At 46.2% G+C, this 17,132-nt stretch overlaps 2 pseudogenes; one reads left to right on the top strand and one right to left on the bottom strand.

Moving 5' to 3' along the window:
* Positions 1 to 373: 373 nt before the first annotated feature.
* LOC136194853 (uncharacterized) lies at positions 374 to 1,206 on the bottom strand (annotated as a pseudogene).
* A 14,493-nt stretch (positions 1,207 to 15,699) lies between these two features.
* LOC136194852 (nudC domain-containing protein 3-like) lies at positions 15,700 to 16,480 on the top strand (annotated as a pseudogene).
* Positions 16,481 to 17,132: the final 652 nt, after the last annotated feature.

The following is a 17,132-nucleotide window of genomic DNA, read 5'->3' as shown; positions in this document are numbered from 1 at the left end:
ATAGGACGCTGGACCCGGAAAACACGGGGCCAAACAAAATAAGATTTTTGTTTGGAGTCCCCGGATTGGGGACCCGTACAACACGTGGCCAAACAAAAAGAGATACAAAATAGGATTTTTGTTTGGAGTCCCCGGATTGGGGTCCCGTACAACACAGGGCCAAACAAAAAGAGATAAGATTTTTCAATGGAGTCCCCGGATTGCGACCCGTACTACACGGGGCCGGCAAGGGACAATAGGGGTGCAGCAATGCTTCAAACACGCATAGGGTCATCACATTCTCTCTTTAATTTTCTAACAAGCGAAAATCGAAAACAGCCACGAAAAGTACACCGAAAAGACGAGTTTATCAGTCCGAGTAAAATCCATAACATTACATTACCGGATTTTCCTTTGCTATTGCGCTTATCATTTTTGACAAGACGACGGCATCATCGATTTGCCCATTTGCGTTTCTGCAATGCCTCGCTTTCCACATAAATTCATCTAAGTAAGACGGCAGCATTTCTTTTGTTGTCCCCATCATTCGTTTCAGTTTTGCTTTGGCACGAGCCCAATAGGATTCTATTGCCTGGGTGTGCGCTCCTGTTGTTGGGTCCACAAAGTGACGTCGGTGGTTCACCGTCTCATGAGCCACCACAGTTGGCAATCGAGCTACCTGTCGGTATGCTGCCCACCTGTCCGAATGTATTATACTTCCAGGCAGCGTGTGCTCCTCAATAATGGGCAGTAGCGTCAAAGCATTTCGAGAGGGAACCAGCGTCATATAACCCTGTTTCATTTGGGTGTCATACATTCTAAATACCCACTGTGGAATACGAGCAGGCGCACGACCTCTTTGTTACTATACTTATAGGCAAAATGCTGCAATATACAAGAACCAATATCGTTGCAGCTTACTTTACTGTTATGATCAAAGAGCGATTCGTCTATTTGTACGATAACGCCTGGTCCACCGAAAAGAATAGGCTCGCCAAGTAGCTGGCTACTGCACACTTCTCGCAAGAAGTTATAGAAATCGAATGCAGTTTTGACAGAAACTTGGGCGCCACATTATGACCGAATATGAGTGACAGGAACGTTGGCTGCCCAGCAAAATAAGAGCTCGACGCACGTGGGTAAGGTGAGCTTCGATTTCGAAAAGAAAGATCCATGTCGAATTGAGGTCTTTTTTCGACACGTTGGGATGCGCCAGAAAAAAACCATCTCCCTTCGTTTCATCCTTTGTCCAAGTTTTGTCTTTCTGGCAATGAGTGCAGGTAACCTTAGACGTTTACGCTGTTTTAGAAAATCGATAGCGACTCCCAACGATCCTGCCGCGTTAGCGAGTTGTCGTAGCATTCTTCACGCCACCAACACTGAAGCAACGAAGCCAGTAAAATAGCAGGTCCTAAAGCGCGCTTTCTTTTGTCCCTACGTCGCGAACGTGAACGGAAACGTCATACGGAAGTAGATCGAAGCTGCAGCGAAATTAGCCGATCAGACTCTTTTGGGCGGAGAAAGCGTCTGGGCGGAAAAATGTCCGCGCTGTCCGCGCGCGGGCATTTTTGGCTCGACGTCTGCCAAGTTGCCATTTCGGATCGACATTTTGCCCTGAACATGAATGCAGAAGCAGTGGATGCTCTGAAAACAATAGAGAAAACGGTCAATTTCTACAAAGACAACAGCCTTCTCGCAAAAGCACGAAGATGCGATTGCGGGGAAGAAATGCATTGGAATCGGCGCACCGACGTAAAGGACGGCTTTACTTGGAGATGCCCAGCAGCACAGTGCCGGCGAAAAAAGTCCATTCGCCAGGGATCACTTTTCGCCGATTCAAAGTTAGGTCTTCCATAGATGCTACAACTTACTTACGCATGGGCTAATGAAACGCCTGTGAGTGGCTTAGGAAAGTTTCTGTCGAACCCGATTTCGGCGAAAGCCGCACTATCCTACTATGAAATGATTAGAGAAGTCTGCAGTGGAATCATTTCTAAAAACCGCAGTAAAATATTCCTTGGCGGGCACGGGCTGAAAGTCTTCCTTCACTCAAAAGTCGTCACAATCAATAGTTCGGTACGTAAAAAATGCTAACTGCATCCATTTTCGAAAAAATCAATATTTGAGTAGACGGAAGGCGAGGAGAAGTACGTCGTTGCGTTGTATGATCCGCGTCTGCAGCAATCCTACGTGGAAATTACAGCAAACGTGGAAGCAGAGGCACTACTTTCGACGATCGCGGAGCATACCTGCGAAGGTACGGCAATAATCTGCACTGGACATTCGGCGGACGTCGCTGCCGGCGATCTCCGAGTCGCCGCTCAAAATTCTGATTAATCGACGCGTCAGTTTGTCGTCGGGATACCTGCAACGGACGAGATAAAAGATTATTGGAAAAGAGTCAAGCTCGCGGTGGAAAACATGCGCCCAGGAAAAACGAAAGAGCAGCGTACGAAAGCTCAAAACGCGAAAACTACGGTTGAAGAGATCATGTGGAGAGAGCGATTCGGCCGAGACGAAAAAGGACGGAGCGATGGCAACAAGGCTTTCGAGTACATCATGAAGTCCATCGCTGGCCTCTATCTCTTCTGAACTACTTGAGGGAGCGACGTGATCGAGTAAGCCAGGACAAAGTTCTACGAACAAAGCCGTTTTGAGTGTGCTGTTACCTGTTTTCTGGCTTCTTCTCGCCATTTTCGCGAGTTTTGCGTATAGTCTTCTTGCTTTGAGTCACCTAGCGTAAAGCCAAGTAACTCCCGTGGGAGATCGAAACTATTCACGCGTGCCTTACGTTCTTCGAAGGCCTTAGGACCCGTATTACTCGTACAGACGAGGAAATTCGTGTGATGGCCCCTGGCCCCGTGTTATTCGGGGAACGGTCCCGTATCATTAAAACTGCATGTCCGTTGACCCAGGTTTGTCCCCAGTTGGCTCCGTGTTGTTCGGGTCTCATGCTGTTGTCCCGTATAAAAAACCTGCTGCTATATATAGACTCAATTTGTTTGGCCCCGTGTTGTACGGGTCCCCAATCCGGGGACTCCATACAAAATTCTTATTTTGTTTGGCCCCGTGTATTCCGGGTCCAGCGTCCTATATAGAGACGCTTCGTTTGGCCCCGTGTTTTTCGGGTCCAGCGTCCTATATAGAGACGCGACGTTTGGCCCCGAATAACGCGGTCCACGCTTCTATATATAGGAATGGCGTCTGGTGGACCCGAATGAAACGGTGCCAGGTTCTATATATAGAGCGGAATGCGGACCCGTATAATTCCCAACATGGATGACAGGGAGGAGACGGTGCCGGCACCGTGAAACACGGCCCGGTCCCCTATACTTCAACATTTCCACTTCGTTTTTCAATAATATCTACGTCAGGAAATGGCTTTATAGTTTAACACTCACAAGCAAAGCGTCTCTTGAGATAATCCAGGTGACTAGCTCGGTTGCCCGCGCGTAGCGCGGGCGTTACTTCCTGTTGCTTTTTCGTTTGGGTAGTTTTTTTGTTCGATTAGCGTTATCCAGGCACGTGGAGGTTCGAACGCTTGCAGCCCATAAAATTGTGTACGTAACTATATGATATAAAATAGAGAGGATGGGCGGAGAATATGATTTTGGTAAGCAAGATATTTTATGTTATAGAATTATAAATATAAGACTTACGTTGAAAGGATTTCGGTATAAACAACATTTTTTGTTGTGTCGTTCTCGGAGAAGATGTAAAGTGTGTTGTTGGATGAGACTCTGCTGCAGCCAACGTAGAATTGCCCGTGGGTAATGCAGGATTTTAGATTGCCTACCTAGTTGACGAGAGTAGTCAAAAGAGACTACGCCTGGCCAGTTCGTCCGATGATAGGCATGAAGTCGAGACATCCTCTCCGGAGGTCCAGACGTTTGTCAACATTTGAAAGAAGAAAAGTTAGTAGATTCAGACACGATGCATGGATTTTTGAGCGACAAACGACGCCGAATGCCGACTCCTGCTCCTTTATCGTTTGCATTGCGCAAGGACGTACGGTACAAAAAAACAACTCTTTCCCCGATGATAGGCGAAAGGAGAGAGTAAACACCTTAAGACCTACGTGTTCGAACGCTACGCGGCGCGTTTGGTCCTCTAATCAGGGCGCAGTCTTACGCGAAGAACTGCAGGGAAGCATTGCAATAGAGAAAATCGCGATTAGCACGAGAAACGTTTCGCGGTGTTGCTCATCTACCGCAATTGCCTGCGCTGTCCCCTTTGATTTCCTGGTTGAAATGCGGCGCACTGTCAGTTCTCGCAAGTTCTCGGCTGCTCTGTTGAGGAAGAAGCTATTGCGCGTATGCCTAGCGCAAACCTAGCCGTTCTGTTCCGCGCTTCTGCAGAGAGAGGGAGTGCACAGTCTTTCGCTTTGGAGTGCTGACCATTTTCTCGTTTGCAGCATTTGCCAAACCCGTTCAGTACCTCCTTCAGAAAGATCAAGTAACAAACTTTAGCTTTGTTTCCAATTTGATCTCCTCCACGACCGCCGCCGCTTTTAGAGGTAAAGAAAGCTCTCTGATCCAACGTTTCTTGATCCGTCGGCGAAGCGATTAAAGACTTCAGCACTACATTAGATGTAGTCGCGAATCGATGTTTAAAGGAGTTGAAGCCGTCGAAACGTTTCATCAGACACTTCGCAGCGGTCTCTCCGCTCTGAAGAGCAAAATTTCTGATCTCAAAGTTGCATGGGCGGGTTCAGAAGACCCCTATTCAGACGCTCCGCTCAAGAAGCGGTTTGAAACGTAAAGTTGCTGAATGTCATCGCTTTGATCTTGCTGCTGTGGAGGCAGAACTGACTCTAGCAAATCGAGTCTTTATGAGAAGTCGTGATACGAATGCGCAGAAATCTGCTTTGTAATAAATTTATTGCTCCAAGTATTGAGGAAACACCCCTTCTGAATGAAAACTTAATATCGCCATATTCCAGCGAACGGTAGATATACTTTTCATCCAGTATCTGTTCCTTGTTCTGCAACAGCTGAGCTATCAGAGAACCCGAGAGCACATCAGCGATTGGGAAAAAGCTCAGACAGACTTCTTGCGGGCCTTCATCCGACGTTCGCGCAACGATGTCCGTACACCCGGAAAGAGATTTCCTTCGTTTAGGTACTTCCGCGAGCGTTTTATCGAGTAGGAGTGCCCACTAGGGGAAGGTACATTTGTTAACGAAGTTAGGTCCGCGTCCAATCAGTGTACATGTGTCCTAATTCCTATCGAGACGTGTGATTGGAACGCTTGGTTCGAAAAACCACTTGATCTGCACACGGCTTTCTACAGAGTGCGTCCAGACCGTCCCCCTCTCACGTGACTATTCCCTGGTACCAGCCGTGTAGCTGTCATTCGCCGGATACGATTTACGTAACGCGTCCTACTCAGTCACCGAAATAGGTAAGGAACTCGAAGTTGGTCGAGAAATGCTTCGAAGCTCTATGCGGTGCACAATTGTCGCGTTGGAACGCAGTAGAAGTTGTCCTGATGCCACGAACATGCCCTTTTTGGTGAAGAGTACGCTTTGCACCCTCCTGGGCTTTCCTCGCTACTCGAAGCATCGTGCCAGTTAAGGGAAATGTTGTCTAAGGCACTCTGCTACGTTTATCAACTAAGTATATAATCGTCGCTTTATCCCTTGCTACGGAATGAGCGATTTTTGGTCGTTTTGGGCGTGTCCTGTCGTCCATGTTTTGCACCCTCCAGAAGCCACTCTCTTACATCTTTCGCATCCAATCCTACTGTTGCAGCTATTTTATTTTCCGCTAAAATATTAGTGGTCCTCCTTTCGTGCCTGCGTCTTAAAGAGTATACAGAACGCTTTTCCCCGATGACACCTCACGTGACCATGTCTGTCTCCCTGCCAGGATATTATGCAATAGATTGGAGGCACTGGCTAAAAATCAATGACTCCTGCGTTGAGGTTTTGCCGTATTGCTGTAATAATTTATATGGTACATAGCCTTTTTGGTTTATTGTCTGAGGCAAAAAAGGGTCGGAAGTGGCCAATTCACATTCTTTCAGCAGTGTCCTCCACAGCGGCGGCAGAGTGGTCATTCTGACGCGGTGAAACGTCCTCTGTGCACTTTCGCGCCATGGTCCGATGGAACGGCGCTTAGGTCCAGTCTTCGATGGCGGAAAGGATGCTCCTGGCTAAGGAAATCGCTGTCTCCGTCGATCTTCCTCTAATGAGCAATTCGGCAGTCTCTCGCATCATCAAATAACGTGACGAACGCGCAGTAGTTGAATTCTCGGCTAGAACTCCTTCCTGGACTCTTCGGAGATCGTCCATCGATAGTGCCACACGGCTGGTACCAGGGAATAGTCACGTGAGAGGGGAGTTTCATATCCCTCTCTCCTTAATCGCTGTCCTTTGCAGACAAAAATGTTCTTTCTGCCATATCGCGAAGAACGCACTAAACACCCGTTCCTTTGTAATAAATTTTTAACTTGCTTTCAATTGTTATACTTCTTTGGAGACGACAACCTTCATGCACACCGAGCTTGACAAGCAGTTCAGCTTCTTTTTCAAGTTCCCTTGGGTTGACCTCCTCTCGGTCTAGACATGCAAAAATATATTTCATTTTGATGTAGATGCATTTACGTTTGAGACTTTTATTCTAATTCGATTATCGAGAATTTTCTTTTGTTTAGAAACAAATTACAACTTTCAGTAACCGTGCCAAATTGTCCTTCTCCTGAGATAAAGAAGCAGTTTCACAATTTTTCCAAAAGGTTAACGATTTTCCGATTAAAAGAGAGTCAATGGGAATTATTTTGGATCATATCCAAACTTGCCAGTTCCTTAAGCCAAGATAATTGTCCAAGCTATCATTAGAAGTAATCTCGACAGAAAATTGCCTTATATTCAGCGCTCTAATAGTGACGGACTCAGTAGCAAACATAATTAGTCTTAAAAAAGACAAGTTCGTTTGCCCGCGCTATGCGCGGGCGTCAGTAATGGTTGCTGTTTCGTTAGGGTAAGGGTTTTCTTGCGTTTGATTAGCGTTATCAAGGCTGCACCGCGTGGGGCTGTAAAGTTTTGATCAAGAAAGTTGATTCAATTTTGCCTGATTAAATTTTGCCAAATTACCTTGTAAGGACTAACGCTGTTTGCTGTACAAAGAGAGGAAAATTGAAATCGTTTCCTATGATAATTATTCTCCTGCTGTTTGATTCTGGGGCTATAACCTCAGAGTTCCTGCTTGCTACAATGAACATCGTAAAGGTAATTTTCCACTTTCCATTAGAAAATAAAGTTTTTTCAACCAAAGTAAATCTTGCATTTATTATCTCGTTAAAATAAATCTTATTAACTTGGAAATAAATTGGTATTATAATAATATTCTTTGCAGGCTTGTCATGATAAAGCTGCGTTGTATTTTAATTTTAAGGCTTATACTGTACTAACGATTCTGTGACTTTGCTTTTAGATATGTCTGCAATCTGGTAAACCATTGAGAATTGGCGCATTTAGTAAGGTTTGCTGATAATGATGATGTGCTCTTGCTATTCAAGATTGGTGAAAGTCAACGCACTCGTTACTTTTGATAAGCGCCAACCGTCTCAAATCATGTCTTAATTAGGACAGACCAAACCCTTGGCCTTTACTGATGCTAGCGCGGGCTGCCTTGGCAAAATCTTTAAACGTCTTGTGAGCCACAGGCAGATAGATGAGCTGAAAGCACGTCTGTGCTAAGAGAAAGTCTCCTTTCCTTCCTGATAGCCCACTTCGAGGTATTTCTGCGCAGGAGGGATATAGCTGATGCGCGTCCAAAACTGCAGCAGAGCCGCAATATTGACGTCGTCATCAGCAGAGATACGTCGTAATGAGACAGTAACAGTGTATCGAGTAGGCATCCTCTTACCGTAGTAATCATCAAGGGAGCGTATGAACTGCAAAAAGAATGTTTTGGCTCGAATTGCCGCGGCCGAGTGCTCTGTCTCCGTCTTCGCTCCGTATGCTGCGCATATAAGCGCAATGACGCTTTCAGCCTTAATAGTTGTTCGAATTCTGTGATAGCCGTTAAATAGGTTAATTAGACAGTTTCCACGTTTACATCGGAAACAGAGACGGAACGTCTAAGTCGTGCTAAGTCGTTCTTGTCTAAGTAATCGAGCAAATCGCGTCCAAGAATGTCTATAATCTCCTGCATTCCTAGGCGAATGTCATCAAGCTCGCCTTTTCGTTTCAACAGTGTGTCGTGAACTATTGCAACTTGTGCGGCCTCAGGTCATTTTTTGTCGTAATTTGAACGGCGTTGAAGCCCGAACAGTACAGTAACTGCCACACTTCTGTTGTCACTATTGCATTTATTTCGTCATCATTGTTGGCATGCATAATCTGCCGATCAGATTAAGATCATGAAGTTGAAACGTCTGCTCTTACCGCCTCGATGGTTTGCCTCAATTCAGTCCTCGAACACGAGCTTCTTGGTTGCGTCATCAACATTTCCCGTTATTAAGTACGCGATGGCAGCTGATGAGACTCCAGGAAGTGCTGTAGCACCGTGTGTTATTGCGTGGCCCATTATTCGACCAAGAACACGATGCATTCCACATGAAAGGGCCGCAGCGTCATGCACAGGCCACTTGTTGTCGTCTTGTCCTGCACATTTTCAACTCAGAAGACACATAACAGCACTATCATAAGACCTTTCACCTTCAATTAACTGCAAGCCGTTCTCGTTTGACACAATAGCCTTGTTGAGTGCATTAAAAATTCCTTAGATAGGCCGCCTTGATCGACACCAAGTTCGCCCGCAAAATCAGACGTTTCTTTAGGTCTACCGTCGGATTTTTGTAGACAACCAGTGCCTGCAAAAATATTGATAATCTCTTTCAGCTTGACGTAATTTATAGATTTCTAGTGCCTGTGGGAAAATGGCTTCATCTCTGTCGATGTCAATTCGAATTCCCGGTGCGTCTTCGTCAGTACACTGATTGATGTACTGCTCTAAGGCGCTTGTCTTGTGAGTGACCTTATCTTCGTCATCCGATAAATCAGATTTTTTGAAGAACAACTCTCCTGCTTCGTTCACGTCCCAGTTGCAGGAATGCAGCAGGCGCCTAACGCTGTCTCTTGCAGGTGGTTCTTCGCCCAAGACTGCTGTTAATTGGTCAATTTTTTTCTAAAGATGTAACATACGTCTGATATGAAAGCAGAGGTTGCACCGAGACAATATACTAACGTCATTGACTGAAAGGAAACCTCGCTCAGTTCCTCGATTTCGTCTTCAACGTCAGGCTCATTCTGAACGTAAAATTAGCTGCTGGCAACATCTTAAACAGTGCAATTTTACCTCATTTGCCTGAACATTTGTTGTGTCCGTGACGACAACAATATCTGGCAGAACTTCTTGACCAGAATCTTTACTGTCTTGAGTGTCTTCTGGCTCTGTCTTTGATTTAGCTGGCTCTATGAACGCAGTTAGCGTAGTACATATACTCGAATGCACAATACCTGCAGTTGGCAGCTCACTCAATGCTCTGACGTAGATTTGACCCTGGCCAATAAAATGCTTCAATGCGTCTCCTGTCCACTCATGAGCAGCTGCTACTCGCGGGGAGTGAACTTCGTTTCGGACGACTTTGACAAACTCAAAGCAAGAGTCGTGCTTAGTAACGGCTATATAACTGCAGAGTAAGTAGAATATTTTGTTACCTTGGAGAGGTCAACGACCCCAAAACAGGAAACGCTTCAAGGATAGCGCAAGCCACATCAGACTCGGTCATTGACGTAGAGAACTTAAATCCATGAACAACCCGATCTATTTCGTAAAATGCTCCTTTGTTTTTTGGCATGCTCTTTATTCCGTTTTCTAGAAGATATATGTCTTTTACGTACGGTACTCACGCGCTGATGGCCGTCCTTCGAAAAATTAGCGTTAAAATATTAAACCTTGTTTCGTTCACATTTCGCATGAATCCAAGAGTTACAAGAGTCACACTGAATACCACGATCATTTAAACGCACAGCACGACCACACAAATCACATGGAAATTGAACGGGACCAGGATTCAGTTCCACATCCCCACAAAGAATAAGATACAGTAACAGGAACTGACGCGCTCTTCTTCCCAAAAAAGATTTTTCTCTTCTCAAGTAGCCCGACGGAAGAATTCCAAACCCTACTGCAATCGGTGAAACAATGAAACGAAGAGAAACAAAAATTGAACGGTATCGAATGTATCCCACACAAAGTATGAACCAAGTAAATAGACGTATTCGGAAAAACGTTTCTGATGGAACGTAACAGTAATTTAACGGCGAAAAATTGAGATGAAACGACGAGGTAGCACGACAAAAATCGGATCGAAGATATAAACGGGAAATTGATTCGAAGGGGTAGGAGAAGGCTTATATACACTATTTACACCATGTACAGTAACGAATAACAGCAGCGAAGTACTCCATGCACTAGGTGACGGCTCGAGAGCGTGAAGCGGCATGAAAAATCTGCGATTCATCGAGAGTGCGTCAAGGTGGAAACACAGAGCCAACGGTCAAACGTGACAGCAATAGTCAACCCTCAGATCGCTTCTAGTGGCATCGATGATGCATTTGCCTGTTTTTACTTTTTTGCAAGAGGAAAATAGCGCACACAACAAATTTTGAGCCCCTCATGGATTTTGCGGAGTACCTCGGTGTCCAAATCAAAGAAAAGATTGGCATTGCTAGGAATGCTTTAAACACCAGCGAACAGTCAATTCACGAAATGATCATCGTCCTTGCTGAAGTTATTGAAAATGACATTCTTTCAAAATTGAGGAAAAGCAATTTCTACTCCATAATGTTGGATGAGACGACAGACTACTGTCACAGAACAACTTTCTGTTCACGCTCGTTTCGTCGATGAAGAAGGAAAACTCTGCTCCAGATTCTTGAAGATAATTGACCTGCTTCAACCTGAAATTGAAAGCTTGGATTCAGCGGTAGAAGCAACAAGGATTAGTGCTGGAGCGGAAACGGTAAAAAAAGAGTTCTCGACTTCCTCGACGTTCACTCTCTGGAGGGAAGTAAAATTGTCGGAATTGGAACGGACGGGGCATCCGTAATGATAGGCTGCCACACAGGAGTTGTCAAACGTATGCAAAACGTCTACAAAGCAGCCGTTGGGATTCATTGCGCTGTCCACCGTTTGAATTTGGCATCGACGCAAGCTACCAATTCCGTGCCTTACGTGAAGAAGTTCAACTCCGTGCTACGACAGCTCTTCGACTACTACGACAAAAGCGCTGTGCGATGAGCAGGTCTAGAGGCTATTCAAAACCTTCTTCACGAAAAAGGCAAGCTTGTGGCACCTTCGCAGACCCGGTGGCTCAGCGTCGAGAAGTGTGCAAGCCAAATTAAATCAGCGTTTGCTTCCCTTGCCATAAGTCTTCAAAGAGAAGGACTCGAAAGGTCCGACGCAAAAGCGCTTGGGTTGAATACGCTTATAACAGACATTCGATTGGTCAAAACCCTCTTACTGATGTGCGACGCATTGCCTATAGTGTCCCACCTTTCCAAATGCTTTTAATCTCCAAGCGTGGACTTCAGCATAATATAACCGATGATATCTTCTTCTCTTGAGGCAATCACTGAGCTGAAATGGCAAGATGGAAGAAACATGCAAGAGCTGCCCGACTTTCTTTTACATATAGAGGGGTTTCACGCACGTGAGCAATTAGGTGACTCCCCCGTGCCAGTGGACATCCGGGGGTTTCAGCATAACTGTACTGTTGTAAAACAGGGAATGTTGAAGGGGTACCGAGCAGCCATCTCGAACATGCGTTGCCAAGAACGTTATGACCAGAAGTTGACGCTAATCAGCGGCGAGGATCCTTACGAATTGCCGCAATCCGCGTGGATTGATGACGTCGACGCTTGGCCGGCAATGACGTACATCCACATTGGGATGTATTTGGTGTACTCGCCGAGTCCCTACACAAGCGAGGCTCTAATGAACTACAAGAGCCTCGATTGCTATCAGCGATTCGTCGCTGGTTGGGTCAATGGCGTCTATGTTCGTGTAGGCGCGACAGACGATGTCCGCGTTGTCACTGCTAAGGTATAATAGGGTCTTGTCGTTTAATTAAACAACTGCAATAAGATACGGAATAGGTTAAGCATTCGCAGCGCATGTCAGAGAAGCCATTGCAACCTTGGATTGCAGCAGAAAAATAGGGCAAAATTGTAGCCGTTCACTGCAACTGTATGGCCGTGATGGGAGAGGCTTGCTCACACGTGGCGTCGCTTCTTTGGGCGATAGAAGCGGGCTGTCGACTGCGAGATTCGTTGACGGTGACCCAGAAGAAGGCATACTGGGTTTTGCCACCTGCTGTTAGGGAAGTGCCTTACGCTAGAATCCGCGATATCAAATTTATTGGAAAGAAGGGCTCGGCATCAGCTATGCAAAGTCACTCGTGCACTGAAGAGAGTAGCGCCCTATCAGCATCATCCACTGCCAGTGAACGTTTTTGCAGCACTATTATGATCTCCTCGGAAAGGAAAAGGTCGTTCTTTGATGCACTGGCAGGCTGCAACACAAAACCGGCTGTTCTTGCAGTCAAACAAGAGTATCACGAACCGTTCATTCCGGCAGCAATGCAACCGAACTTTCTAAGTCCTCTGACAAATCTGTGACGTAAAGCTTCTTAGCGCATCATATGTGGAACTGCTTGGGCAGCCGAGACTGTCCGCATTGACGTGTCAAAGGAAAAATGCTTGGCGGTGGAACAGAATACTCGAGAGCAGTATAAATCTCGTTTGTGGTACCGTATGAGGAGCGGTCGTGTTTCAGCTTCAAAGTTGAAGGCAGTATGCTGCACGGACATTGCTACTCCAGCTCTGTCAGTGATTTCAAGCGAAGGATGATGGGACTCATCCTTCGCTTCTTATGTAATCAAGCGAAGGATGACGGCACTCATCCTTCGCTTCTTATGTAATCAAGCGAAGGATGACAGCACTCATCCTTCGCTTCTTATGTAATCAAGCGAAGAATGACGGCACTCATCTCCGCATCTTTAGTAATCAAGCGAAGGATGACGGCACTCATCCTTCGCTTCTTTAGTAATCAAGCGAAGAATGCCGGCACTCATCCTTCGCTTCTTATGTAATCAAGCGAATGATGACTGCACTCATCCTTCGCTTCTTTAGTAATCAAGCGAAGGATAACAGCACTCATCCTTCGCTTCTTTAGTAATCAGGCGAGGCATGATGGGACTCATCCTTCGCTTCTTACGTAATCAAGCGAAGGATGACGCCACTCATCCTTCGCTTCTTTAGCAATAAAGCGAATGATGACGGCACTCATGCTTCGCTTCTTTAGTAATCAGGCGAAGGATGATGGGACTCATCCTTCGCTTCTGTAATCAAGCGAAGGATGACGGCACTCATCCTTCGCTTCCTCAATAATAGAGCGAATGATGACGGCACTCATCCTTCGCTTCTTTTGTAATCAAGGTAAGCATTCATCCTTAGCTTCTTTAGTAATCATGCGAAGGATGACGGCACTCATCCCTCGCTTCTTTAGTAATCAAGCGAATGATGACGGCACTCATCCTTCGCTTCTTTAGTAATCAAGCGAAGGATTACGGCACTCATCCCTCGTTTCTTTAGTAATCAAGCGAATGATCACGGCACTCATCCTTCGCTTCTTTAGTGATCAAGCGAAGGATGACGTCACTTATCCTTCGCCTCTTCATGCGAATGATGACGGCACTGATCCTTCGCTTCTTTAGTAATCATGCGAAGAATTGCGGCACTGATCGTTCGCTTCTTATGTAATCAAGCGAATGATGACGGCACTCATCCTTCGCTTCTTTAGTAACCAGGGTAAGGATTAATCCTTAGCTTCTTTAGTAATCAAGCAAAGGATGACGGCATTCATCTCTCGCTTCTTTAGTAATCAAGTTCTAGAAGGATGACGGCATTTATCTTTAGTTTCTTATGTAATCAAGCGAAGGATAACGGCACTCATCCTTCGCTTCTTATGTAATTAAACGAAGGATGAGGGCACTCATCCTTCGCCTCTTTAGTGATCAAGGTAAGGATTCATCCTGAGCTTCTCTAGTAATCAAGCGAAGGATGACGGCACTCATCCCTCGCTTCTTACGTAATCAAGCGAAGGATGACAGCACTCATCCTTCGCTTCTTACGTAATCAAGCGAAGAATGACGGCACTCATCTTCGCATCTTTAGTAATCAAGCGAAGGATGACGGCACTCATCCTTAGCTTCTTTAGTATTCAAGCGAAGGATGACGCCACTCACCCTTCGCTTTTTCAGTAATAAAGCGAGTGATGACGGCACTTATCCTTCGCTTCTTTAGTGATCAAGCGAAGGTTGACGGCACTCATCCCTCGTTTCTTTAGTAATCAAGCGAATGATGACGGCACTCATCCTTCGCTTCTTTAGTGATCAAGCGAAGGACGACGTCACTCATCCTTCGCCTCTTCATGCGAATGATGACGGCACTGAACCTTCGCTTCTTTAGTAATCATGCGAAGAATTGCGGCACTGATCCTTCGCTTCTGATGTAATCAAGCGAATGATGACGGCACTCATCCTTCGCTTCTTTAGTAATCAAGGTAAGGATTAATCCTTAGCTTCTTTAGTAATCAAGCGAAGGATGACGGCATTCATTCCTCGCTTCTTTAGTAATCAAGTTCTAGAAGGATGACGGCATTTATCTTTCGTTTCTAATGTAATCATGCGAAGGATAACGACACTCATCCTTTGCTTCTTATGTAATCAAGCGAAGGATGACGGCACTCATCCTTCGATTCTTTAGTAATCAAGCGAAGGATGACGTCACTCATTCTTCGCCTCTTCATGCGAATGAAGACGGCACTGATCCTTCGCTTCTTTAGTAATCAAGCGAAGAATGGCGGCACTCATCGTTTCCGCATTCGGAACAGGAGTTGGAAGCGTGGAACCTAAACCGGTATCCAGGTAAGTAAAAACCCGGTATCTCTTATACGTAGGTTAAGTGCATAAGAAACCCCATTAGGCCGCAGCGGCATCCGACGCATTCCTCCGCGTGGCTACAGACTGAAGCTGTGCAAGATGTACGCCGTAGATTGATGTCTCTCGTTTGCGTCTTGTTCTTATCAATATTCTATAGCTTTGAGAGGTTTCAGTCGTGTGCTTACGGTCGTCGTTGCGTTTACGCTCACGGCGGACGACGAGCACGCGCGGTGGTCGGTGATCGAGGAGAGACGTCAGAAAGCCCAGTTGGTTCCCGAGTTGCTTAGTCAGAGACTTCGAGAGGCGTTTCTTAGGGAAAACTACTTTGTGGTGAGTGGGTGTGTGTCTTCCCATATGGGACGCTCCTTCTACGATCTGCCCTTGTGTAGTTGTCTTCGACTCAAGGTCGCGATGCACTGGACGTCGTGTGGGATCCGTGCGAAAGGTGGACTTTTTATCGACGCGTCGAAGGAGCCGCCTTTTTCTTTTCTATTCAACTGCGAAATTACATGCAAAAAGGAAAACGTAAACGGAACAAAGTTCGTCAGCACTCAATTAATCAATTAATTGGTGTTGTCAATACGCGTATAGAGAGAGAGACTCGCTAACAGCCTTCTCCTTAGCCTTCTCCTTAGTATTTCCGTAAGTACCGGTGATGGGCTAGCGACGCAGACGAGTTACGTTCCAAGCAGGGCATTCACGAAGAATTACCAGCGGAAAAAGACTTCAGATCGCCTGCCGAAGTCGCCGCCGCCATGAAAAAAGCGACCGACGCCGCCGCCGCCGCTGAAGCCCAAAGCGCGATTCACTCAACTATCGCCGGAACAGACAGCGGCCGTCGCGAAACAGGTGGCCGCGTCGAGGCCCGTCCCGGTGCAAGTCGAAGCCTATAACGGCGGCGTGACGGAAAACTACATCTGGTCTCAAACGCTTTTGGATATCGACATCAAAGTGCCGCTGCCCAAGGGAACAAAAGCGCGTGATTTGGACGTGGAGATCGGTTTGCAGCGTCTCCGCGTGGCGCTCAAGAAGCCGCCGCCGAAGTCGACGACCGAAGAGGGACGCGAGTGGCCGCAGGTGCTGATGGACGGGCCACTTTTCTATAGGGTAAAGGCGAACGAGGCGATGTGAAGCGTGGACGGCAGCACGGTCCAGATCAACTTGGAGAAGAGCGAGGAGCGCATGTGAAAGTACAAGGAAATCGATCTGACCAAGGTCGACACGTCGCGGCACATACACGATTTCGATCAGGAGACGCAGTCCGCCTTTGAACGCGTCATGTACGATCATCGACAGAAATTGCAAGGAAAGCCAACCATTGAACAGCAGGTATATGCAGTAGTTTTGAAGAGAGAAGCCTAATCTCTAATCTATTGATTAATTAACTGGTGCGTTCTTTATCAGAAAGCGTAAGATGTTCTGAAAGTTGCCTGGGACGCCGAAGGGTCTCGTTTCAAGGGAACGCCGTTTGACCCTACAAGAGTTAACGTTCACACGTCGTCGTCGTCCGGCTACGTGCCAACTGTTTACGATAAAAGCTAAGTGGTGCCTGAGTGCGTGCGTGCCTGCAGGTTTTGAGCTGGACGGTTATAGTGAAAACCCCCGTATTTTTATTGTGTTCATTCCTATAAAAATTGTGAGGAGCGTGGTCCAATAATACCCAGCTAGCGTCTTTTCTTTGAATAGTGCGACTGGCCTAACTACTTAACTACTGTAGATTTCCCGCAACGAGGTTTGACGTGACTTCGTCGTAGTCGAGATAACAACCCTGCAAATATCTAAGAAAAAGGACTAAGATCTATAACGTTTTTTTTTCTAACTCGCCTTCTCGTTTTCTTTGGATCGTAGCCGGTGCGCCCGTGTAGAATTCGTCGATTGCAGAAGGTGACTAGATCCCCCTCTTTCAGTTTGAACCGCACATCCACGGATAACTTGGTAACGAAGTCCTAGAAACCAATACTACGTAAGAAAATCCCACGCCTGTCGTATGTCTCACTTGTACGACGCAAAGAAGGACACGATTGAATCACGCGGTATGTCCGACGTGTTCAGAGTATCGTTATTTACGTGAATCTCTTCGACAGGGGTCGGTGCATATGATTGGCACATTGTAGCAATACTTTCTCTATGTAGCAGGAGATACGACTTCTCTTTTGATTCGTTTGCGTAGAGTCACATCGTTTGCGACGCTGTCGGTC

Source organism: Oscarella lobularis, chromosome 13 (assembly GCF_947507565.1).
Source record: "Oscarella lobularis chromosome 13, ooOscLobu1.1, whole genome shotgun sequence".
Taxonomy (NCBI): Eukaryota; Metazoa; Porifera; class Homoscleromorpha; order Homosclerophorida; family Oscarellidae; genus Oscarella; species Oscarella lobularis.
The sequence above is the reverse complement of the archived record's forward strand: the minus strand, read 5'-3'. Positions and strand labels throughout refer to the sequence as shown.